The following is a 27,195-nucleotide window of genomic DNA, read 5'->3' as shown; positions in this document are numbered from 1 at the left end:
TTGGAGTCCAGCTCTAGGATTATGTGCTTTGCCTCCTTAAGATTGAAGGTACCTTCATTATTGTTGCCCCATCTAAGTTGGTCATGCCCCTCTGAAACTAGAATTTTCCTTTGGTCCAACATTGTCAGAAGTGCATTAGCTTTTGCTTTCAAGGGGCTATCATCCCTGTAGTCTATATTCTTCCAGGTTCTCCATTTTCCTTCACTATTGGTTTGATCCCAAAAATATTTTACCCTAAGTAACCCTTTGGTATCAGTTTCTTTCTTGAGGTCTAGAAAGTCCTCTCTTAACAGTGTAGGTTCTTGTTTCCATTTATCCTCCCAAAACAAAGCAAGATCTCCCTCTCTGATTTCCCAGAAGCTATTTTTTTGCACTAAGCCTCTATTCTCCCAGGCCTTATTCCAAATGTAGGAGCTTTTGATGATGCCAGTCATCCTTATGTGATCATTATCTTGCCAAGTGCTGGTGTATTTTTCTTTCCAAATACTAGCCCACTGAGCCTTTGGATCTTTTACCCAACGCCACCATAATTTTTCCCCTAATACTTTGCTTAGTACTTCCAAATCATCCAATCCAAGACCCCCATGGTTTTTAGGTTTGCAAATCTTATCCCAAGCTACCAAGGCCCATTTATTTCTCTCCTCCCTCTTACCCCAAAGAAAGTCTCTTTGAATGGTTCTAAATTGTTGCAAAACTCCTTTTGGAGCTGGAAGGGCTGAAAGCATGAAGATGGGGATTGATTGAAGTACAGCTTTTGTAAGCACCAACCGCCCTACCAAGTTTAAAGATCTAATATTCCATTTCCAGATTTTATCCTACATCTTATTAATCACCAGCTCCCAAATGCTCTTGTGCAAAGGTTTATCAGTTAGAGGAACTCCCAAGTATTTGGAAGGAAGGACATCCCTTTGAAAGCCTAAAATTCTGGAGATATTTCTCTGAATAGAAATATTAGTATTAAAGAAAAAAATCTTATATTTGGAGAGATTTACCTCCATACCTGTAGCCATGGAAAAGTCACACAGGATTTGTTTATAAGCAAGTGCTTCTTTAACTGTGGGGATTCCCTGCAGCATAGTGTCATCAACAAATTGTTGATGGGTCAAAGCCTGTCTAGTCTTAGAAAGTTGGAGACCCTTGATGTTACCAACTTCTTTCGCATGCTTGATAAACCGACCAAGTCCTTCCATCATGAGGATAAAGAGAAAGGGAGAGAGCGGATCTCCCTACCTGAGGCCTCTTGAAGGAGTAAAAGTCTTGGAAGGAGAACCATTAACCAGAATTGAAAAGCTAGAAGAAGTTACCAGGGCCATAACCCATCTTACCCAGTTATGATCAAATCCAAAGGCTAGAAGGACCTTCCTGATATAGGTCCAATTCAACTTATCATAAGCTTTGGCTAGGTCCAATTGCATAATCATTCCTGCCTTCCTATTGCTTAACAATGAATGCACCACCTCATGTGCTTGAATGATGTTATTGAGAATTTGTCTACCCTCCACATAACCTGATTGCTCCACAGAAACTAGAGTAGCAAGAAGGGGTTTGAGTCTATTGGCAATAACTTTGGATATTATCTTGTACACCACATTGCACAAAGCTATGGGTCTAAACATGTCCAGAGTCTGAGCATTGTCCTGTTTGGGGATCAAGGAGATGAAGGAAGTATTGAGCACCTTCAAAATGGTTCTATTCATCCTAGAATCCTCCACTACATTCAAAATATATTGTTTAACAATGTTCCAGCAAGCTTTAAAGAAATCCACATTGAAACCATCAGGGCCCGGCGCTTTACCATTTTGCATTCCTTTGATGACCTCACTAACCTCCTCTTCAGTCACTGGCCTATTGAGATTGAAATTATCCTCTCTTGTTACTAGCCTAGGTATATGCCTTGTTAAGTCCCTGATAAAATGAGCTCTGTCTGAAATGGTCTCCTTTGTTATACCTCGAAAGTGTTGAACTAACACAATTTCTATATCTTCATGGGAATTGAGTAGATGACCTCCCTTGTCCTTGATCGAAGAGATCCTATTATGAGATCTATTCACCATGGTGGATCTGTGGAAAAATCTAGTGTTTCGCTCCCCTTCTTTTAGCCATTGAACTCTAGATTTTTGTCTCCAAAATATTTCCTCTTGTTTACATAAGTTCTCCCAATCTTGATGATGTTTGGTGACTTGATCATTTTTGACTCTATCAAAGCCATTCATGATAAGGGCTTGATTGAGTTCCTGCATTTTGTCTTCAACAACTTTTTTCGCTTCAAAAATATTGCCAAATTCATTCTTGTTCCAGTCTTTGAGTCTGAGCTTGATGTGTTTTAGTCTTTTGTGTAGCAAAAACATTCTTGTACCCTGAATATGCAGATCTTCTATCCACTGTTTTGCAATGTTTCTGATAAAATATGGGTGGGTGAGCCAGATATTCTCAAATCTAAAAGGTCTATTCTTGGGGGTACCAATGCCCTGAACCTCAAGTTGTACAGGCCAATGGTCTGAGCCTCCAAAGGGGAGAATTCTCACTATCATTTCCTTGTCGGTGAGCATAAGGTCCTCTGAAATTATGAATCTGTCTAACTTTGAGGCTACTTGAGACTCTCCTCCTCTCTTATTGTTCCATGTAAAGAGACCATTACTCATATCAGTGCCAACTAGCTTCATATTGTCTATAAAAGTTTGAAATGCTATACAGTCTTTGCTTAAAGTTCTAGTTCCCCCTTTTTCCTCTGAAAGTGATTTGATCATGTTGAAGTCCCCACCCATGATCCATGGTACTCTTGCATGTCTATCTCTTAGTTCCACAAGAGAATCTAGAAACCTGAGTTTATCATCTAGTCTTTGGGGGCCATAAACATTTGTGACTAGATAAGTCTCCCTATCTCCCACAAGCTGAATAACCACTAATAAATAATTCCTAGATGCCTCAGCATATATTATGCTCAGCTTTTGGGGGTTCCAAAGAGTGAGTATGCCTCCTGCTGTATTATCTACTTTGACTTCTAGAAACTCAAATTTATTGAGCCATTTGCTGTGAATTTCTTTTATTTTTTGAATGGAACATTTAGTTTCCTAGATAAAGATCATATCCGGTGCTTCTTGTTTCATTCTATTGCTAAGTATTCTTTGTTTTATTTTACTACCTATACCTATGATATTCCAAGATGTGAACTTCATTATGAAAGATTTGTAAAGGAGTAGTTGGTTAGGTCTTTCATCTTACCTGAATCTATCATTAGCTTTCCACATTCCATCAATAACTCATTCTACTTTTTTCTGCCTCTTTTCTTTCCTGGATTTCTAGGAGCTAATCCTGGTGTGGTTTTCATAGTTTTCACACCTTCGTTGCCCTGCCTTTCATTGTTTCTTTGCCTTTCCAGCCCTTTAGCCTGAGTTTTCCATAGGAACAACTGTTGTACTTTGTTGAACTCTTCTTGAGGTAGTGAGTCTACCCCTCCCATGGTCCCTTGTTTCAAGAACCCTTCCAGATCTAGGTGTTCTCTATCAAGAATATCTTGCAGTTCATGATCCTCCATTTCCATCTCACTTTGGGTCATTTCTTGGTCCATTTCTAGTTCTCCATTGCTCAGCGTAGTCTCTTTCTATTTATTAATCTCCTATGTTTGCCCACTATTTTCTTCTTTCTCCTTGTCCCCTGGGTTGCCTTCCATTACGTGATCTACCTTTGTTATCTCTTCCTCTTCTTCGAGTACTTGGAACCTGTTTGGACTGGCCTATTGCCCTTCTGCTTGATGTTGCTTTGGCCCCCTTTTGCCCCCTTTTCCTCTATATCCCACTTTGTGAAAGTTTTCAGTGTCTTTCACTATGGTAGCTTTACTTTTGTTCTCTATTTTACTGAGAGGGTAGTCTCTAAATAGGTGCCCATGCTCATGGCACCTGCGACATCTGAAAGGAATATGTTCATAATCTATTGTTTGCACCCATTCTTCATCAAAAACTTCCAAGATGACCTCATCCGGTAGAGCTCTAGAGAGATCCATCTCCACACATATTCGTGCGAAGGAAGTATATTTTCCCCTTCTAGTGGCCTCAGATGCTTTGACAAAATGCCCTAATTTGTTTCCTATGGCAGATAATGATTCAGTTTGCCAGTAATCAAGAGGTAGGGAGTAGATTCTTACCCAGACCGGGACCGAAGTGAAAGTCTCTCACTCCGGGACAAAATTCATCATCCACGGCCACATGTAGAGGCCTACAGCTGCATAGAAGTAGGGCCCTCCTTCAAACACCCTGTCTTTGTCCTCAATATTTGTAAAGACCATAGTGAAGAAACCATTTGACCCAAGATGTAGGTCTATGCCTCCTTTTGGTTTCCAGTGGTATTTAATCCATGCTTGTAGTGCCTTTTCTGTGGGCCATAATCCCATGAATTTACAAATGATAGCATAGGTCCGCATGTGGTCCCTGTGCGCCTGCAGAGTAGGATCATTTAAAACTACTCTGGGTGTAACCTCAGCCTTGGGTTTACATGGCTCCTTTTGCACTTTGTTTTCTGCTCCTTGTTTCTTGTATTCTTCCTCATTTTCTTTTGTTCTATTGTCCTCCCTTGATTTGTTTAAATCGTGTTCCTCTTCAATGTTCATTTTCCCTTCTCCTAAAGGACCTCTGGCAGTTTCTATTGGTTTCTTACCTCGGCTAGCCACAACCCGACTGTAGGAGGGAGTGGAGCTCCCCCCTTTGCGCCCCTCCATGGAGTTCAACACTTGCAGAAGCTTGAAACCCTAGCTCTTCGTCCTCAACTTGAATTTTTGTTTTGTTGTCACAAATCACTGCTTGGATGATATATTCTATGTCACAAATTGCATCTATATTTGTTGTAAATTTTTCATCAAGTATATAATCTAGTTAATCTTGCTTTTGTCTTAATTTTATTAGAAGTGCATCAATCAATTCATCCTTCATATCTAGATTAGTTTGAATATTATTCAATGACTATAGTGTATTATCTATTTGATGAATTATAATTTGTTTGTTATGTAAGTTTCACTCAAGAACTTTAATTTCATCTTTCAATTCGTGGTTGTACTCTTGAAAACCCTTGATTTCTCGAAATGTGTTTTGTAAATGCTTTTGTCCTTTATCCATTTTCTTCTTGACATAATCATTTGTACTCACTCGCTTTCTTATATGCTTATGTGTCACACTCGTTTGATTTTATGTCTATTGGTCACACTCACTTAATTTTATGTCACTTTAGAGTGTCAAGTATTGTTGATCATGCACCACACAGTGTAATTACAATGATTGACTCTTTTGATATCCTTATTCAATTTTAAGTAGGTCACTTTACAAAAAATATCTAAACAAGCAAGTACAAAGTACCTTAAACCCCATTATTTAGTTTCAAAATGATCTAGGTCACATAGAAAATTACCTTTCTTTGACCAAAATGGTGTGGCCAATTACAATGAAATGGCTACAATGATATCAATATCCCAATCTTTACCTTAAATTTTACAAGCCTCAATGTTCAAAGGTTATTTCTTTCAAACATTTAAATGTTTAAAAGAGTTATTCAAACTTCTTTTACAATGTGTTCTCTTACCAACCCTTCTCATGTAATTGTTTTTTCCTTTACAATGGTTGACCTCTCAAATTACCCTCAATTACAACCCTATACAAATATATCCACATTTTCTTCCTTAGTATGCCCACAAATAATACTACCTGTGTTCAACAAATTAGGTATCTCTACATTCTTATGCATGTGACTAAAAACTTGTCAACAATAAAAAAATAATAATAGTGGCATATGCAAAGAGGAAATATTTTTATATTTTTTATTTTATCAAAGATCTGTTCATTGTTTGGTGGTACTTTGTTGGAATACCTATTGTCCTTGAATTTTTGAGTTATAAACCTCTATGTTTCCTCTCGATCTCATGACTAGTTATATTTCCAAATGAATATACCTAGCAGATCATCAATGTAGATATATGGATGTGCAAGGTTTGAAACTTTCAACCTTTAATACGTACACAAATGCAACATCTATGGCTAAGCATTAATCTTATTTTGACTCTATCACAAACCCATACATGTCCAACAATGCATTTTACTAGTCTTAATATGAATAACTCCATCTACAATCTCATTTTCATTACTTGGGGTAAAATCCACCAAGCCTCATTCTTGTAAAAATATGTTCCTTTCACTCTATTGAAATATGGATGCCAAGAGATTTTTAAAGCAAATGATGTAGTGAAGAATATGTGAGCCAATTAGAGGAGACATGAAACACAACGATAAAAGGTTCATCGATGATTACATTTCACCAATGCAATAAATTGTGGGGCCTATAATTGATGTCTGATTTCAAACCAGTGCATAGCGAGAGGTGTCGATAGCATGGATGTGGCCCCAATATCAAAAAATATATATCTAGAATATGGAGGCATGAAATTCGCATCCTACAATATAATATTGTAGTACCATCTAGGGAATCTAGATCAAAGAATAATACATATTATTCTTTCAACATCAGAGGAGCACACTTTGTGATTCTGGTAACATACACTGACTATAACAGAACGAAAGAGCAATATAGGTTGTTGGAGAGAGATTTGAAGAAATTGGATCAAACTCTCATGCTATGGCTAATTGCATCATGGCACAACCCTTAGTACAATAGTTACAATAGTCTTTATTAGGAACTTGAATGCATGAGATAACAGATGGAACTCACGTCTCTTACACATATCATAATTGTAGGAATTCACGCTCTAGGCTCAAATTATTTGTAGCTAGCTCATCATTCATTTGTAGAGGGATCACTTGGCTTGGAACGTGTTCTAGGAAGCACTTGTTATGGTCTATTCATCCTTAGATCTGCCCATGCTTTGATTATATTTTGTAGATATAAGCTAGGAAAAGCTCTAATGATGGACATTGTTAGGACATAAACACAAAGTCATGCTTATCTGTGCCTGAAAAAGATAGTTGTATATCCAAGTTGCAATCAATTAAACCTCTTTTTTTTGTGTATAATCACATTAACTTCTTTTGCGACTAAGAAGATAAAAAAATTGATCTTGTGTATAATGAAATGGAGTGCATAATCGTGATTTGTCTTGCTCTACTTTTATTATTAGCTAGAGTGGGAGAATTGGAAAAGTTGAATGATGCCAACAACGTATTCAATCCATGTTCGGATACACCGGTGCAAAAGTCCAATAGAGTCGCATTTCGAATGTCATTCACACCCAAGGAATCATGCTACTTGAATTTCATGGAGTGGACACCACGTGAAAGTCATTTGCAAATGTCCTCCTATCACCTTGCATTTTTTACGCCCAAAGTCAATGAGATTACTCTTCTCACCATTAATGTGACAAAAATAGATAAAATCACATATCAAATCAAATAGAGACAATGATGACCTTCTTTTATTCAGATGATTGGAGTGGCATATCAAATCTCGTGCCTAGATCTGAGATCTCAAAGTTATGTGAGAAATGAGTCTTCCATCTAGATCTTCCATGCAGATCTTACATAGATCTCATATTTCATAGTACTTCTGATAGACCTCATCTCAATTCACATTCATGTTTTTCTCTCATAATACCTCAACCTCGCTCTGATACCATGTTAAGAATTAACATGAGTGAAACAAGACAAGCAAAATGCTATAAAAGGCTTAATGACATTGTAATGCACATTATATTGATCTCAAGATATGAATTTATAGTACATCAATTTGACCTTCTAGACCCTCTAAATGTAGATCTAGATCTCAATAAAACTCATCATTCGATTGTGACAACAACTCATCAAGATAAGGATTAGAACCCATGATAATATGGTTTCAGACTTTCTAATCATCTACGGACCCATAGTCTAACACTTTTTATATGATATACAATGGATTTCAAAGGGGTTTGTCTCAAATGGTTGTCATTCCCCCCACCTAGGTTTAATTCCCACAATTGACATGATGATGTAAAAAACATCTATTATGTCACAAGAAATTTATCGGCGTTAACTAGCCATATGCGCTAGTTTATTTATCTACAACCCATTTAATTTATGTGGCCGCGATAGTTTATTTATTTACCACCCATTTAATTTATATAGCTACACTAATTTATTTTTTACCAACATTAAATTAATTTCCTTTTTTAATATATTTTTTTCAAATGCTAAATATAATTTCTTTTTTTCCTTAAATTTTTTATATGATTGCACTAATTTATTTATGACCAACATTAAAATATATATTTTTAATATTTTTCATATAATTTTGTTATATATATAATTATAATTTCTTCTATCAACTTCATAATAACGTTTTTTCAAATGCTACATGTGAACTTTATATTCAAATTTTCAAATATATTTAAATTCAGATACATAAAATTTCAAGTATGTTTATAAGGGTATGACTTGGCTTTCTTAGGTAAAGAAAAATATTTATATAATAAAAATGATTTTTTTTTTTTATTCAAATTTAATAAAGAATATTTTTAAGTATTAAATTTTTTTAAAGATAAAAGAAATAGTTATTTATTTTTATATATAAAATTAAACTTCTAATTTGTTAAACTAAAATTATTTTTTTAGTTTTGTTAAAATTTTATAAATGGGGTAGTAAGTTAAGTGGTTTTGATTATAGGGGAAATTTTATAGTTAAGCGTATTTGAGTCAAAAGTGATTTGGGATAGGTGATCTCCTAGGAAGTCTTGGTTATGGGGTGCAAGCCAAGTGATGATTGATGCTATGTGATTCATTTCACTAGTTTCAATTCCACTTCTTCACTTTTGTGAGCATCAGCAGATGCAATGAGTGCTAAGTAGACTATTCAAAAATCATGAAAAAATAGTTAATTACAATTACCTCTCATAAAAATAGTCATAGATGAATAACTTAACGCATTAAAACTAATACTTTATTATTCTATAATATTTAATGATCTAAATGTATTTCTAAAACTTTAAGGTGAACTGTATGGTGGAGATACGGATTATTTGACCAATTGATTTGAACTTATGATGATCTAGATTCTTTGTTTATTATGGATTGATTATTAGTATAATTTCTTTTTTAAGTAATATTTTCGTGAATGGATTAAAAGTTTTGTTTCCTTTTATGAATTTAAATTGTTTTGACATTTTAACCAATCTTACGGATTATTTGACCAATTGATTTGAACTTATGATGATCTAGATTCTTTGTTTATTATGTTTATTATGGATTGATTATTAGTATAATTTCTTTTTTAAGTAATATTTTCGTGAATGGATTAAAAGTTTTGTTTCCTTTTATGAATTTAAATTGTTTTGACATTTTAACCAATCATTTCATTGTTATTTCTAAGTATGTCTTGATTTATTGATAAGTTATTGTATTCATCCCTAGGAAGAGTTTATTGGAATTAATTTTTCGTTGTATTATTGGCTATGGATTGACTATTAGTATAATTTTCGTTTTTAAGTAATATTTTTGTGGATTCATTAAAAGTTTTTTTTTATGAATTTAAAATTTTGAGACATTTTAACCGATGATTTCATTGTTATTTTTAAGTATGTCTTAACTTATTGATAAGTTCTTGCACTTATTAATAGAAGAGTATATTGGAATTAATTTTTCTGTAAAAAAATATATTTAATTATTTAAAAAATAATTTGTATTTTATAAATTTTCTTATAAAGTCAATTTAAGTGAGTTTTATGTAAAAAAATTATTAAAAAACATAATTTGTATTGTGTAAATTTTTTTGTAAAGTCAATTTAAGTGAGTTTTAGGTAAAAAAAATTAAAAAAAAAATAATTTGTACTGTGTAATTTTTTTATAAAGTCAATTTAAGTGAGTTTTAAGTAATTTGCAAGGTGTCAATTTATTTTATAAATTTTATTAAAATCTTATAAATTTATTTAATATTAAACTAAATATTATATTAAAAATAGAATTAATTTTTTGAGAATTTAATTTTTTAACTATTAATTAGTTAATATTTTTATGTGATTATTTTTGTTTGTTTGTTAACTTATGTGAATTTTTAAATAATTGCAGGTTTAATTTTTGGTTTGAGAAACTATGATTCAATGTATTTAAGTTATTAATGTTATTTGAGAATGGCATTTAGCTTGGACCACACCAACTCTTAACATGATTGGATTTTTTCCCAGAAAAATTCGAACCCATAACCTTCATATCTCATAATACCTTAACAATACACCTTATCACTATTTATTCTACACCGGATAAACTCTTATACCATTAATTTTATATCATTTATGAAATTTTATATAAAAATCATTAAAAATATTTTACGCTATAACCACTTCTATTTTTTTAATAAATAAACTAAATTTAAGACAATGCCAACTATCCTAATTATCATTCTTATTTGAATATATTTTTTTAATAAGTAAACTAAATTTAGGACAAGGCCAACTATCCTAATTATCATTCTTATTTGAGTATCTTCCATTTCTCTTTAGTGCCACCATTATATTGATATAGCAAACTTGTGGAGTGAAGAAGATACATCTTTGTATGCATGGTTGGTTACATTAGACAATTGGTATTAAATTCGCATTTATTGAATCATCAAGTCTAGGGCTCACAGGTCTCGCTTTAAGTGCAAATATAATACAAACATGTATCTTAAGATTTCTAGGGTAAACCAATTGGAGCCTAAGTGCATTGCATAAATTAAATGTCCAATTCTTCATATTAGTCCAAATGAGTTTGTTGCATTCTATACCAGCATTATCAATTGGAGCCTAAGTGCATTGCATTGATTAAATGTCCAATTCTTCATATTAGTCCAAATGAGTTTGTAGCATTGTATACCAGCATTATCATTTTCTTATTGCATTGGCTGAATTCGATATCTTCCCAATTGAAAACGGTTCAATATCATGGTAAATTTTTATTTTATTTTATTTTTATTATAAAAACCCTCACTATTGGTTAGTGGTTTAAGATCTTTAATATAAGCTTAACTCACATGAATACATCCTCCTTGGTTAGTGGTTTAAGATCTTTAATATAAGCTTAACTCACATGAATACATCCTCCTTACAAGTCTCTCGTAGAATTCTTTGTTACTTTTAATTTATTGGCTTAATCTTATATTCCACATTCATCAAAGGTTCTTCAATTTTGCATTTGTAATGTACCCATTTGTTAAAAGTTAGATTTTAAATTAGCAGGATGGGTTTCAAGTCGTTTGCAAATCTAGAAATATGTTTCTCCAAAAACAAATTTAATTAGAATAAGGGTTTTTTCATTGTGTCAAATTCTTATTAGTTAATATATTAAAAAATAGTTGATACAATTTTTTTTTAAATGTTATCCACATATTTGTAAATTTGAAAATTTGAATAGAAGCATAATTTGAAATGGAGACAACTATAAAGTATAAGGAAACTTGTATTTTTAAAATTCTATGCAACTAAATCACAAAACAGAAAAAAAGATAAATTAATGATTTGAAAATTAGTTTCTTTGAGGGGAAACCTCATTTACTTCAAATAAATGAATAATTCTTGGATAATACAATTGACAAGGCCTCCTTGGTATATATAGAAGTCTAAGGGTTAAGAATATAATTAGATCCTAACAATAGTGGGCTTCTATGGAACACAAAAATGACAATATGGGGGCTACATGGGCACAACAATAACAATAAGGGGGGGCTATACTAATAATTAAAATAATGAAACTACGCTAGTATTATAGGGACCTAACATTCCCCTCTCCTTCAAAAAAGTGTTGTCCTCAACACTTGAGTAGTTATGAATGCTTCTGTATAAAATTCTCATCCTCCCATGTGGAATCTTCAGTGGGTGAGTTATTCCACTTAATGAGATACTCTGAAATTGAATGATTATGTAGATGTCACATTCTTGTTTCCATGATTGCTTTAGGCTCCAATATGATTTTTGCTTCTTCTTCAAGTTCTGGAAATATTGTTTAAACTGAGAGCTTGTCACCTATAACCTTCTTTAAGCGTGAAACATGGAAAACTGGTGTACTCCAGAAGATGCAGGCAACTCCAATTTGTATGCCATAGTACCAATCTTTTGCAACACCTTGCAAGGACCATAGTACTTGGGTGATAATTTATTATCCTTCTTAGCTTGCTTGAGGGACATTTGTTTGTATGGTTGTAGCCATAAAAATACCTAGTCACCTATGTCAAAATTCTTTCATTGTGATGTTGATTTTATTTTTATTTCATTCGACTCTGCACCAGAGTGAGGTTATCCTTTAAGAGTTAGAGAACTTGTTGTTGATGCTCGATGTGATCTTCCATTGCTTGAGCCTTAGAATTTCCTCTTAAAAATTATGTGATGGACGGTGGATGATATCCATAAAGTGCCATAAAAGGGGTCATTTTTGTTGTAGTATGGAAGGAAGTGTTATGCCACCATTCATCCATAGGTAACCACTTGACCCATTATGTTTTTTTATCAGATACAAAGCAACGAAGATATCCTTCCAAACATTTGTTCACTATCTCAGTTTATCCGCCATAGGTGATAAGATGAGCTATGAGCTAATTGAGTACGAAGACAAGAAAATATTTTCGTCCAAAAATTTCTAGTGAAACTGGGATCTCTGTCACTTACAATAATTTTTGGGTTTCCATATAGTTTTTGAATTGTTTCCATAAATGCAATAGAAATTGTACTGACTTTAAAAGGATGAGATAATGCACAAAGTGTGCATACTTGGTAAATCTATCAACTACCACCATGGTGACACTCTTTCCTTCAGACTTGGAAATCCATTGAGACCTCCTCCCAATGCTGACTTGGAATGGATTTAAGGATGTCATATACCCAGGGTCTTAATTGTCTCAACTTTATTTTGTTAACAATCCAAACATTCTACCACAAACTTATAAATATTAGATTTAAGGCCATCACAAAAAATTCCTTCTTAACCCTGTGGTAAGTTTCTAAAAATCCTAAGTGCCCTCCTAAGGGGAAGGCGTACAATTCCAAAAGAATCTTTGTTTGAGTTGAGAATTATTACATAGATATAAGCGATATTTGTACCATAATGAATCATTTTTCCAGATAAATGTATCATATGTACTGGGATCTTGCTGCAACGTTTAATGAGTTTCCACACCTCTTCATCATTCTTCCATTCATCCGTTGCTTTAGTTATCCAATAGGTTAGATAATAGAAATGGCACAAAGAAATGTTTCCACATCCTCATACTTTCTTATGAGTGCATCTGCAACAAAATTTTTCTTCCCTTTTTTTTAGATGATTTCAAAGTCATAGTCCAACATCTTTGTGACCCATATTTTATACTCTTATGAAGAGAATATTTGTTCCAAAAAGTATTTAAGACTATCATGATCTCATTTTACCTTGAATTGTCTTTCCATTAGGTAAGGTTGCCATTGATTTAGTGCATGTAGTATTGCCATTATTTCCTCTCATAAATAGGTTTGTGTAGATACTATCCCTTGATTGGATAAATTTCAAAAGCAATGGGTCTTCCTTATCAGATTAAAACAACACTGATTCCATTTCCTGAGGCATCACATTCCACAATAAAGGTTTTTGTGAAGTCTAGTGTAGCTAAGACTGGTGCTTAGCACATTTCCTCTTTAAGATGTTCAAAGGCCTTAGTTTCTTTTGGAGTCTAAGAAAATGCATATTTCTTCAGTAACGTCGTTAGAGGTGCTATTATTCTCCCAAAATTCTTAACAAACTTGCAATAATACCTTATCAACCTAAGAAATCCTCGAAGATTCTTTAGGGTTGTGTGGATTTTCCATTCCTTAATGGCTTTAATTTTGTTAGGGTCTACCTTAACACCCTCATGAGATACAATATGACCCAAATATTCCACCTCCTGTACTCGAAAGAAACATTCAGAGGTTTTTGCATATGATTGTTTTTCCTCCAATAGTTTGAGCACCTTGTCAACATGTTGAACATGATCCTACAAAGACTTGTTGTAGATTAGTATATCATCAAAAAATGATAACACAAATTTTCTAAGGAAGGGTTTGAAAATTGAATTCATCAAACCTTGAAATGTCGAAGGTGCATTAGTAAGGCAAAAAGGTATGATAAAAAATTCATACTGACCTTCATGATTTCTGAATGTTGTTTTCAGAATGTCTTTAGTCTTCATTCCAATTTGATGATATCCTGAATGAAGATCCATCTTCGTGAAGTAAATTGCTCCATGTAATTTATCCAATAATTCATTAATAACAGGAATGGGAAACAAATCTTTAATAGTGAGCTTGTTGAAATCCTTATAATTTGAACACATATGTCATGATCCATCCTTCTTGTGCACCAATACTACTGGAGCAGAGAAAGAACTTTTTCTAGGTTGAATTATACCAGCCTCTAGCACTTCTGCAATCATATGTTCAATTTCATTCTTTGGGGCATACGGATATTTGTAAGCCTTGATGTTTGGAGGAACACTTCCTAGAATCAAGTGAATAGCATGATCATAATCACAAATAGGTGGGATGCCTTTAGGAGTCTCAAATACCTTGGAATGTCTTTCCAAGACATTTTGTAGATATGGAGAAATGGATGATTTCGATGTTTAAACCTCTAGTGAGCATAATTATGCAATCATACCCTATTTTTATTTCTTCAAAATATTTATCATGCCATTAAATCTTATTATCTTCCTTGATTTCCCGGTGATATCGCTTAATTGAATTTCCTTTCATTCCCAGAAAAATTTCAAGAAAATTTCTTGAAAATTAAAAGCTATTGTCCCCAAAGATTGTAACCATTGGACTCCTAGTACAACATCAACACCATCCATTGGAATGGAAATCATTGGACTATGCAATACATATTATCCCATGGTTATCTTGATATTATGGCACTTTCCAAAGAAATTTGTAGTTCCTCCATTTGCAACCATCACTTGACACTCTGGTGCTAGATATAGAAAGAAATTCAATTCCTTGGCTATCTTACAATAAAACAAATTATGGGTACTACTTCAAAACCTATGTGTTGATGGTGCTGGACCCGCCAACATCAGGGGATCTACCTGTTATGAAGTCCCAATTAGACCTCATACCATTTGGTGTGGAAGTCTCATCCAGTATGATGGACTGGTTTCCATTATCTTAAATATTTGCCTCAACTCTTGCTTGTTAGCACAGAAGAGTGGTCTGCTTTGTCTTGCGAGAAGTGAGGTTTGCGTGTGTGGTGATTGTAAGTGTATCCCATATCAATGTTTCTTTCCTGTAGAGGGCTAGGGTGGGAGTGAGTCGCAAGTCAGTTGGGAGAAGTCCCAACATTGCTAGGAACAAAAAACACAAAAGGATGTGCACAGCTTCTAGCAGAACATTCCACACGGATGCGGTAGTCACAACACACAAGGGAAGATAACACATATAACACTCAACGGATTAGTCCACTCAAATGTAACGGTTGTTACAGCAAGTTATATGTGAAAGGTCTGTCTGATGTCCATGGAGATAGCCACCACGCGCGAGACAAAATTAACAACATAGACAACACATTTTCATTAACATATTATGTATTAAAACAAGTGAAATAAGTTTAGGTGTTCAACACAGGTTAAAGCAACATGCATTACAAGTATTCAAGATTAGTCATACAATAGTTACAATGCATGTGTGAAAACGTGATGGTCTATTAGCAGGCTTATGAATTAAGAGAAGGTTCCAAGACACATTGTTACACCATACATCACTAACCCCATTCGCGGGGCATTGGAGCCACTACTTACTCCTCAAAGAAAATATTACAGACTCTCTTGGCTATGTGGGAGGAGTTGAGGTGAAAATTCCTTTGAATGTACAAATGAGGGGGTATTTATAGCCAAGGGTGAAATCGACCCTTGTGGCTATTCGACGACCCTCATGACTGTTTGACTTCCATGACTTTCGAATTTACATGACTCTTTGTACAACAAGTGGGTCTCTTGGACTTCCACGTTACATTACATTGATTTGACAACATGGCCCACAATGCAAATGTGGACAGCATGACTCACGACATGACTCGACATGATAGTGCTGGTACATTTGTGCTATCGCTCGAGTGCATGTTGAGATGTAGTGTTGTTGGGTGATGGATGTCTTGATGGTGTGTCACAACTTCACCTTCGCATGACAAAGTGCACGGATTCTTTGATGGTTGTTGGTTCACTTGATGTTGCTTTGGCACGTTTCTCCTAGCTTGTATGTTGGAAGGCCTCACAAGCTCATTTGTTCACGAAAGGTGCATGCTCATTTGTTCATTCCTTCATGAGCACATAATGCATGTTTACTCATTCATCTATCCATGAACAAATCTTTGCATGATCATCCGTTCGCGAGCACATCTCTTTGCATGCATCATTCGTTCATTTGTCGGTGAACCTGTCCTTCTGTATTTTCTCCCTTCATTCATCCCATTCCTTCTCGCACCATGTTTGTTAGTCTACATGTACATATAGTCACTCATGACGAGGTGACATCAAATCCAAAAACCTCCTAGTCTATCATGACACATGATCATTTCAGATGCAGGTGACCGGGAGAGGTAGCAAGGTTGCGAGGTGGGATGATGGCTCTGAGCATTATTGATGGAAATTGTTAAAGAGTCATTGGTTGATGAAGATGGGAAATCCAAGTCGACAATGACTGTCGGCGAGGTCTAGCTCGGCTTGAAGGCAAAACTATGCAAATTTTTGGAGGGAGAATCCAGGCTACAGGAAGGCAAGGTAGACAAAATCTGAGCATTTTCCGAAATGAGCTAGCAGCAACGGCTTGATAGAAAAATTTGTGCAATTTTCTAGAGGAACGGGTAGGGCTACATGGAGGATCAGTAGGCGGAAATTGCATAGCTTTTTGGAGGAACTAGCCAAGAGCCTGGTAGCTGGCTATTCAGTCACTAGCAGCAAAAACTGCACAATTCCCAAGGGGAACAGGCAGTCAGCTGCTGGGAGATTGGCAGTAGAAACTCTGCATTTCCTGGAGGGAACTGGAAGTCTACTGCTGGGAGTTGCTGGCAAGGGAAACTGTACTAAGGTTGGGAGGTCGTACTGCTAATCATCTCAGCACAATTTCTTAGCTCAGCGGACTACTAAGCAGCAAAAGGTCTGCTCATGAAAACTGCACAATTTTATGGATGAGCAGCTAGTTGACTGTTAGGAGGCCTGACTGGGAAAACTGTGCAATTGTTTGAGGGAGACAAGGATGATCACTGGGTGACTTTCTGAGTTGTTTGCGCAATTTCACCAGTCAACAGCGTGGGCAAGGTCAATAGCCACTGCAAAATTTTTAATGGGATTCAGTCCTAGGGTGGCTGCCGGGTCTAACTCTCCGGGTGACCAACATGAAGGTTCGTTGAATTGTTTGCGAGTAGCACAACTTGAAATTACTTGCTTGGTGCTTCTACTTTGTTCTGGGTGACAGTAGATCGAGTCAATGGCGGGGTAATGTTCTGGCTGTCAGAGGGGAGTCTGGTCGTCAGATTTTCAGCAAAATGACTAAGTGTGTGAACGAGTGAAAGATGAAAATGTGATCTTACAACACACACCTTCACGACTGGACGACGAGACGACTCAAACAAACCAGACACACATGTTCAACATGACTGACCAATGGTGTAAGAGACAAGTGTGACACTCATGATTGATCATTGATCGACCGTGACGATGTTTGCATAACAATGAATGTGACTCTGTGTGTGAGTGCGATAGATGTTTTCATAATGAACATAACATGTACACATGAAGCGAACACCTTGAGCATGACTAGAACATGGTCGCAAGTAAGACATGGTCATCAACATGCAAGACTTGGTGAAATGAACAAGCAAGGCGAATGAAAAGACTCATGCGAGCTCACTGAGTGAACTCGAGTGTGTGTAGTCATCAAGTGAAATGCTCAAGGGAGGCTCTAATATTGGGTGCAGGCCAAAATTTTGGAGGGTGGTTGTAGCCTCTACAACACTTGGTGAGACACTGGTAGAATTCCAACTTATCTATTTTAGTTCATGGAGAGAACAGGGCCTTAGTCTTCTGGGGAGTATTGAATCGTTGTGCGAGTTACTTCAGCTTCCCCATTTACCCCATGGACATACAAGGTTCACCTTTTTCTAACTCAGTCAAACACAATCAAAAGTTCATATTGATCATAGTGTTTCAAATCCGGGAAGGGTAGTTTAGCTTGCGAGTTGAATATTTTCAAAGTATAAGTTTTCATCTCTGGTGTTTCTCCGCTACCAGCAGGCCTGGACAGTACCCCAGCGGAGTCACACAAGAACACACACATTGCTCCACTACCAGTGAGCCTAGTTAGTACCCCGGTGGGGGTGCATGATTCACCTTTCTGCGCAAGAAGCCTTTCTCTTCTTTTGCCTTTGTATTTTTCAATAGGACTATGCATAGGCCTTGTTTATTTTTGGGGCAGAAGAGGGATCCTAACTTATTGTGAGAAGAAGAGGTTGTTCCTTCAGAGAAGCATGTAAGATCTTTGACATATGTTTACTTGTTTAGATTTTCCCCTTCTTCGTTTGATCCAAAATGGATTTTGGATAGACTCCCAAGCCTAAGTGTTCCTCAGAGAGGATAATGAAAGTCCAAGGAAGTTTCTAGAAATAGCCCCATGGCAGAGATCTTTTCATTCTGAATCTACTACAACTTGAATCGGTAAAAATGGACTTAGGATGCAGAAGTTATCGCAAAAATAAGATGCCCTTTGTTCTTTGGAAAAAGAGGCAAAATCCCCTAAAAATGGAAAAAAAAACCCTTATAAAGGGAAATCGCATCGGAGATGGTCTAAGAGGCGGCCTTAAGTAGAAAGGGGAGAAACCCCTAATTGTCGATCCCGGACATATCGGGTTGGAGGCAGGCTTGTGCATATAACCTAAGGCAAGGACCCCGAGCTGATGTGATATTGTGATCACTGATATTGACGAATCGGTGATCTCTGACTCATCACATCGGAGACAAGCCCACATGCGATATCGGGACCTTGAACTTGGAGAATGCAATTATGTGATATGTCGATTGTCGATGATCGGATCGGCAGATTGGCATCGGCAATATACAAAACCCCTGGGCCATATGCAATGCGACATGCGATAGCGATCCTGACGTGCAATCTCAGCCGTTAGATTGGGAAAGTAATGGACGACCAGGAGAAAATCGGTGACTTGCGATTGCCAGACCCAACGGATTTTATAAGCGCAATTCATAAATTTTGAGTTTCGATAAAAGGGTATTTGTCGGGTTTTCTGTGTGTTAGCGGATTTCGATAGGAAAACCGAAATACAAAGGAAAATGCCCCAAAGCGATAAAGCGGACGTGAAAGGGAATTATAAACGTGGCGCCATGACATTTTAGTTCTGATAAAGTGGGATTTTGGGTGGGCCTCAAGCGGTAAGCGGTATTAGGCCGGCTTCGCCCGATCCCACACACTGGTCGACACATGGTTGGCTGAGGAGAGAGGAAAACTACCTTTTCGGGCAGGTAACCTTCGTACCCTTAAGCCGCCCGAAATCACATATTGACCATTGGATCGGGGATCCCATAGATCAATGGAGGGATTTTGATAACGGCCAAAGGTGAACCCGATGCAATATTAGGGCGGATGCGATAATATTTGAAGTACGATAGAAGCATTTTAACGGGTTTTTCAGTATTTTCCCGTGTATTTGGGATTTTGACCAATATGCCTACACGATGCAATATAACGCCTAATGACGGACTCAATAGGGATTTTAGGGGTGATTGAATGGGATTTCAAGTCCGAAAATCATGTTCGATAGTGCATTTTCTAGAAATCTCTGTGTAATGAAACTTTCTCAATTTTTGGATTTTTGCCTATGAGAATGCCCTGAAACCTTTGTAACTACTCCTGATCATCATGCCACACTGCAAGAAGGCATTTTTGCAAGCAATGATGCATTTTGAAGCCATGGAGCTGGAGAGCTAGATGGCTAGTCTAACTAACAGGGAGCAGAGAAGCCGCAAAGGGATAATGAATCGCAGAGAAACGACCGAAGTATCCAAAAAGCCAGAAAAGCACCTCAAAGGAGGTAGAGAGCTCAATTGAGAGCAAGGCAGCAAAAGGCAGAAGCGAGAGAGCGAAAAGCTAATGCGCAGAGCAGCTGAGGGAGTCTTTGGGGTCACTTGGAGGCCAAGTGAAAATCCAGAGAGCTGAAAGTTGTAGAAAGCTAAAGCCAAGCCAAAGAAGCCAGAGCCGAAGAGCCAAAGCTAGAGCCGAGAGACCTAGCTAGAGCCAAAATCTAGAGCCACGAGCCAGAGCCAAGAGCCAGAGCTAGAGCCAAAACCAGAGCCAGAGCCGAGAGCCAAAGCGATATCCTAGAGCCAGAAAGCCGAGAGCTTCAGAGCCAGGGGATAAGATGGTGTTCTGAACCCATTGTGTTATGTGTAAACTAGTGGAGTTGAGTGTGTAGCTTGTAAAAGAACTTAGACCATAATCCCGGAGAGCCTAGTTGAGTTGGCTAGAGCTCACAGAGATGTAGCCCAAGAGTTTTGGGTGAACTCCTAATTATTGTTGTCTTATATGTTTGTTATTTGCTGCATTGTTTTACTGTTATATGCATGTTATATCAGCACAAACAACAGAATTCTAAAGCACATAAACAATCAAAAATAAACACCAGCATACACCTTATTTTCAAGAACATATTTAATTCTGCATTGGTTAATCATAAAGACTTCGGAATATTAAGCTTTGGAAGTGGGAGAGGTTCTTGTAAGTTAGACAAGAATCCTAAGTGCCCCATTTTCAAATCAGGTGGTATCAGAGCCTGAGATTGATTAACCAGAACTTCAAAGAAGGTTACATCAGAATGCTTGATTGACAGAGCAAAGATTTCTTGTCTGAAAAGTGTTTAAACAGTCAGAGGTTGATTGTGTGCTTGTTTGCAAACTGACTATTGTTTGAGTTTGCAGAGATAAAGGGAAAACTAGTGATAGCTAAGTCTAAGAAGGACGAGAAGGAAGAGGGTTGAAGGCATTCTTATATCCCAAAGGACCTCGAGGAAATCTTTGAGGCACAAGAGGTTTGTTGCAAAAGGTTGATGAATAATCTCTTTATTAATCTTGTTTGAAGTTCTTTTGTTCATTAGCATAATGACTACTTCTATAAGTGAGTCCTCAAATTCTTCTTTCTTCATCACAAGACTCTTTGATGAAGACATGAAGGAAGACTTGTTCATCATGATGGATATGGTGAGAGAAATGTATGAGGATGGAAGGAAAAGAAACATACTTAGAGAGCAGTTGAATTCCATGAAGGAAGAGAAGAAAATACTTTTTGACAAATTGCAGGAGATGGAGAGGCAACTTCATATTGCTAATATGAACCTGAAAAGGATGCATGAGTTGGATTCACAGCTCTTTGTTGCCAAGGAAGCCTTGGTCAAGTGTCAACTTGAAGAAGAGGTAAACCATTCCAGTTTGTCTTCAAATTCCTCTAAAAATGCTTATATTGGTTCTTTTGAAAAACGTACTAGAGACATAGGTTCCAAGCTAATGTCCAAGATGGGCTATGAAGGAAAGGGCTTGGGAAATCATGCACAAGGTATTGTTGAACCAACAATGGTTGAGGAAAGGCCTAAGTATTTGGGTCTTGGCTATGGACAGTCTTATGGAAAGAGTTCCAACGCTGCCATGAAGGCCATTGAAACAACTCCAAGAAGGAGTTGCATTGTAGAGTGTGAAGATTGTATTCAGGAGGAATGCAATAGCTTGAAACATCATTTGCAGGATGCAGGTGTTCAAAAGCACACGCTCGAACCGGAGAGTTGTGGAGACTCTAACAGCCTTGAAGAGATTGATGGTGTTCCAAAGGGAGCCACTTCTTCATCTACTTCACCTCCTCACGAAGGCAATAAAGGTAAAAGAGAAAGGAATAAATCTGGTTCTAATCATCTTCCTTTTGGTTTTGCAAAGCATGATAAATTTCCACATAGATATGGAAAAAGAATTGCATGTTCCTTTTTTGGTTTGGATAACCATAATGTTTCTAGATGTTGGAAGAGAATGGCCACATACAAGAAAATTTTGAAGGAAAGGAAGCAAGAAGCCAAAGGTCCATTAGACAAGGCAAATCATGTTGTCAAGAGGATGCACATGCAATGCACTTACTGCCATAAGCAAGGGCATCTTGCTGAAAATTGTTGGACTCTGAATCCCACAATGCTTCCACAAAAGCTAAAGAAAGTGGAAGAGAAGATGGCAGAAATGGAAAGGAAGATTCCATGATTGATGTGTTTCAGGATGATTCACATGTAGATGCTGATGTGTAGACAAAGGTAGCACCTTTGAAAGGGATTGGTAAGAAATGATTAGAGTTCTTATCTGATTAAGATTGCATGTCTATTGATGCATCTATTTTCATTTCTTTCTTAATGGAATGCAAGTTGCAGGATTTTACCAAGATGGTGAATGGAAAAAGGTTGAGTAGGAGACTCACTTTGTTGCTGCAACATTATATTTCATTTTAGCTTTGAAAGTACAGTGTGCTTAAGCGAAATTTGAAGGATGAAATGCATGCATGAGCTTGATGTCTATGAACAAAGGAATGTTGATGATTTCCTTGTTTTTGAACATGTGTGTGTGATTAACTTGAAGGGATGATTGCTTTGACATGCATGTGATGCAATGATGGCTTGGGAGAAGTTAACATGATCTCCAAGATGGGGATAATGATGAAGTGTTTCATCTTTTGAAAAAGAGTCCTAATGGTCTTTTTCTACATGCTTGACTTGAAGGGTCATTTGTTTTAAAGGCATGTTTTGTGGGCTTGTTATCTAGTCCATCATTTGTATGCAGATGTAAGACATGGAGGTATTCACAAAATGTGAAATCTGTTTCTTTTGTTGAAGTGGGAGTTTAGGCCATCTAGTTGTTGTCTGTGTTTCTGTTGTTGTTAATAATTGTTGTTGACAACTTTTAAAATAGGTACAAATGAAAGTTTTGTGAAGCAGATGTACTTCACATTTGTTTGAGCCACCTTGGACCAATGATCAAGGCAGAGAAGTTCAAACTACCTTCTGTAAACATCTTAGTAGAAGTTTTGCATGAGGTTAAGAAGGAAGACAGTTCTTCCCAGGAGAACCAGCACATCCAAGAAGGAAAGTGGTCAGAGACTTTGGTTCAGAGGCACTATGCAAGGCAAGTGTATGGAGGTTGAAAGAAGGGGGTGCTATTACTCTCATTTACTACTCAGATCAGTATGTCAATCTTTTGGAGACAAAAAGTTCTTTTAGTGGGAAGGCGTGATCCAAAATGGATTTTGAATAGACTCCTAAGCCTAAGTGTTCCTCACAGAGGAAAATGAAAGTCCAAGGAAGTTCCTAGAAATAGCCCCATGGCAGAGATATTTTCATTCTGAACCTACTACAACTTGAATGGGAAAAAATGGATTTAGGATGCAAAAGTTTTTGCAGAAAGAAGATGCCCTTTGTTCTTTGGAAAAAGAGGCAAAATCCCCTAAAAATGGCAAAAAAAACCCTTATAAAGGGAAATCGCATTGGAGATGGTCCAAGAGGCGGCCTTAAGCGGAAAGGGGAGAAAACCCCAATTGCCGATCCCTGACATATCGGGTCGGAGGCAGGCTTGTGCATATAACCTAAGGCAAGGACCCCGGGCTGATGTGATATTGCGATCGCCAATATCGGCGGATTGGCGATCTCCAATTCATCGCATCAGAGACAAGCCCACATGCGATATCGAGATCCCGGACTTGGCGATTGCGATTATGCGATATGTCGATTGCTGATGATCAGATAGGTGGATCGACATCGATGATATACAGAACCCCTGGGCCATATGTAATGCGACATGTGATAGTGATCGTGACGTGCAATCTCAGTCGTCGAATTGGGAAAGGAATGGATGACAAGGATTAAATCGGTGACTTGTGATTGCTGGACCCGACGGATTTTATAAGCGCAATTCATAAATTTTGAGTTCCGATAAAAGGGTATTTGTCGAGTTTTCTGTGTATTAACAGATTTCGATAGAAAAGCCAAAATACAAAGGAAAATGCCCCAAAGCGATAAAGCAGACTCGAAAGGGAATTATAAACACGACGCCATGATATTTGAGTTTCGATAAAGTGGGATTTCGGGCGGGCCTCAAGCGATAAGCAATATTGGCCTAGATCTGCCTGATCCCACACACTGGTTGACACGTGGCTGGCAGAGGAGAGAGGAAAACCACCTTTTTAGGCAGTAACCTCCGTACCCTTAAGCCGACTGAATTCACATATTGACCGTTGGATCGGGGATCCCTCAGATCAATGGAGGGGATTGTGATAGCGGCCAAAGGTGGACTCGATGTGATATTAGGGTGGATGCGATAATATTTGAAGTCCAATAGAAGCATTTTAACAGGTTTTTCAGTGTTTTCCCATGTATTTGGGATTTTGACCAATATGCCTACACGATGCGATATAATGCCTAATGGCAGATCCGATAGGGATTTTAAGGGTGATTGAATGGGATTTCAAGTCTGAAAATAATGTTCGATAGTGTATTTTCTAGAAATCTCTGTGTAATGAAATTTTCTCAGTTTTTGGGTTTTTTCCTATGAGAAGGCCCTGAAACCTCTGTAACCGCTCATGATCATCATGCCATGCTGCAAGAAGGTGTTTTTACAGGAAATGATGCATTTTGAAGCCACGAAGTCGTAGAGCCGGATGGCCAGTCTAACTAACAGGGAGCAGAGAAGCCACAAAACCGTAGAGGGATAATGAATCACAGAGAAATGACCGAGGTAACCAAAAAGCCAGAAAAACACCTCAAAGGAGGGAGAGAGCTCAATTGAGAACAAGGCAGCAGAAGGTAGAAGCGAGAGAGCGAAAATTTAATGCACAGAGTAGCTGAGGGAGTCATTGGGGTCACTTGGGGGCCAAGTGAAAAGCCAGAGAGTTGAAAGTTGCATAAAGCCAAAGCCAGACCTAAAAGCCAGAGCCACAAGCCAGAGCCAAAAGCCAGAGCCACGAGCCAGAGCCAAGAGCCAGAGCCAGAGCCAGAGCCGAGAACCAGAGCCAGAGCCTAGAGCCAGAAAGCTAAGAGCTTCAGAGCCAAGGGATAAGATGGTGTCCTGAACCCATTGTGTTCTATGTAAACCAGTGGAGTTGAGCGTGGAGCTTGTAAAAGAACTTAGACAATAATCCTAGAGAGCCTAGTCGAGTTGACTAGAGCTCACAGAGATGTAGCCCAAGATTTTTGGGTGAACTCCTAATTAAATTGTTGTCTTATATGTTTGTTATTTGCTACACTGTTTTACTATTATATGCATGTTATATTAGCACAAGCAATAGAATTTTAAACCACATAAACAATTAAAAATAAACACCAGCATACACCTTATTTTCAAGCACATATTTAATTCCGCATTGGTTAATCATAAAGACTTGGGGATATTAAGCTTTGGAAGTGGGAGAGGTTCTTGTAAGTCAAACAAGAAGCCGAAGTGCCCCATTTTTAGATCACCGTTTCTACTTGTTGGATGAACTTGAACACAAAGAGTAGAAGGCTGAGCACAGGCAGGGGATTCCCAGTGTGGACATAGGTTCATGGTTGGACCAAAATATACCTTGCAAACGATTTGTATTTTCCCTCAAGACTTCATCAGCTAAAGGTTATAATCAAGCATAGAGAAGACGGACACAACACTAGCCAAGTGTTGTGGTGTCACAAGTATCTTCAAATTTTAGAAACATACTTTATTCAGAAGCTAGAATGTAGTAGTTAGGAGCACTTATTTCCGGAAAAAAAAATAATAATATACCAAGAAAACAAAGAAAACGTAAACAAAAATAGTAAGAAGAGAAAACAAAGTGAAAACAAAGACAATAAGAAAAGAAAAGCAACCACTTCAGCAAATAAACAAACATGCAAACCAAAATGTAAAGACAAGTGAAAAAAGAAAACACTACTCCTACTCTTACGTTAAACAGTCAAGGTTATGTGAAATTAAATTTCTAGTGAAGCTACCGTAGGCGTACTTGACCTGCAGTCACAAAGATACGAGTGATTAAAACAGATAAAAAATAGTGTGCAACAGAAAATGAAAAAACTTGAAAAGCTTACATAGGAGAGAGAAGTTCTCGCATGTGGGAAGAACAATGTGTCACAACCACCCAACACACATGCTTACCTCATCCGTGACAACCATTTTTCAACAAACCTTGGAGGCCTCTTGCGAGTGTGTGTTGTTTTGCACCAAGTTTCTTAGCGAGTGCGAGGAAGGACCAAAGCTTGTTACCTGCAACACAACTCGCCAAGTAAGATTGTTCTAGCCATTCAGTGATTGGATCATAAAATTCGTGATGGTTGTTTTGAAAGATTCGTGATCTTTGAGAGGATGGATTCTTGATTCGAGAGAGGGGATCACAATGGGAATCTGATATGGATAGATAGATCTGGTCATTGTCATCAATCATGCCAAGAAAGTGAGGGCCTGCCATAGCCATCAGCGCAGGTTGAGGTGCCTCACTTGCTTGACAAAAATCTAAGAATAAATATGTTACACGGTGAAAATCATAGTGTGCGAAGTGACTGTCATTCGATGTAATGGTGGGAAAATTATAAACTGCATTATAGCCACCCATGGTAGAAGAAAAATAAGACCAGTCGGTTGAGATCACAGATTCCCAGTTTGACATGAACAAAGAAAATTTTTGAACAATCATGTGAATGCTCTAAATGAGGGAACCAAGTTTTCTATCTGCTAGACATGATAGAACACCCACCTACAACTGGAGAAAAAGTGCCCAGGCATCATGATAATCACAAAAATGTGGAAAGGATGCCAACGCTGTGATTGTGTGAAACCAAGTCGAGTGTGGTGAAATGAGAGTAACTTGATTCGCATGACAGGTTGTGCACTTGTCATCACACAAGGAGATTGCTGGTGTGATGAGTGGGCATATTTGACGTGTGAAATTTGAAAAAAGACCAAGGAGTTGATTATGAGAGAAAACATCTGATAAGTATGATTCTAGATAAAGATAGTCTTTGAGATGATTAACTTCATTGTCCCATGATTGAATGAGGGATGGACATTCCCAACACAAATTAGATGTAAGAGAGGTGCATGAAGAAAAACATGCTATAACAGACTCATGGATTCAATCATTAGCAAAAATCTGAAATTTTGAAATATCACACCCAGAATATTAAACATTCTTTACATGCGGATCCACGTCGAGTGAAA

Source organism: Pinus tabuliformis, chromosome 8 (assembly GCF_031772625.1).
Source record: "Pinus tabuliformis cultivar Carrire ecotype Pingquan chromosome 8, CPIR1, whole genome shotgun sequence".
Taxonomy (NCBI): Eukaryota; Viridiplantae; Streptophyta; class Pinopsida; order Pinales; family Pinaceae; genus Pinus; species Pinus tabuliformis.
The sequence above is the reverse complement of the archived record's forward strand: the minus strand, read 5'-3'. Positions refer to the sequence as shown.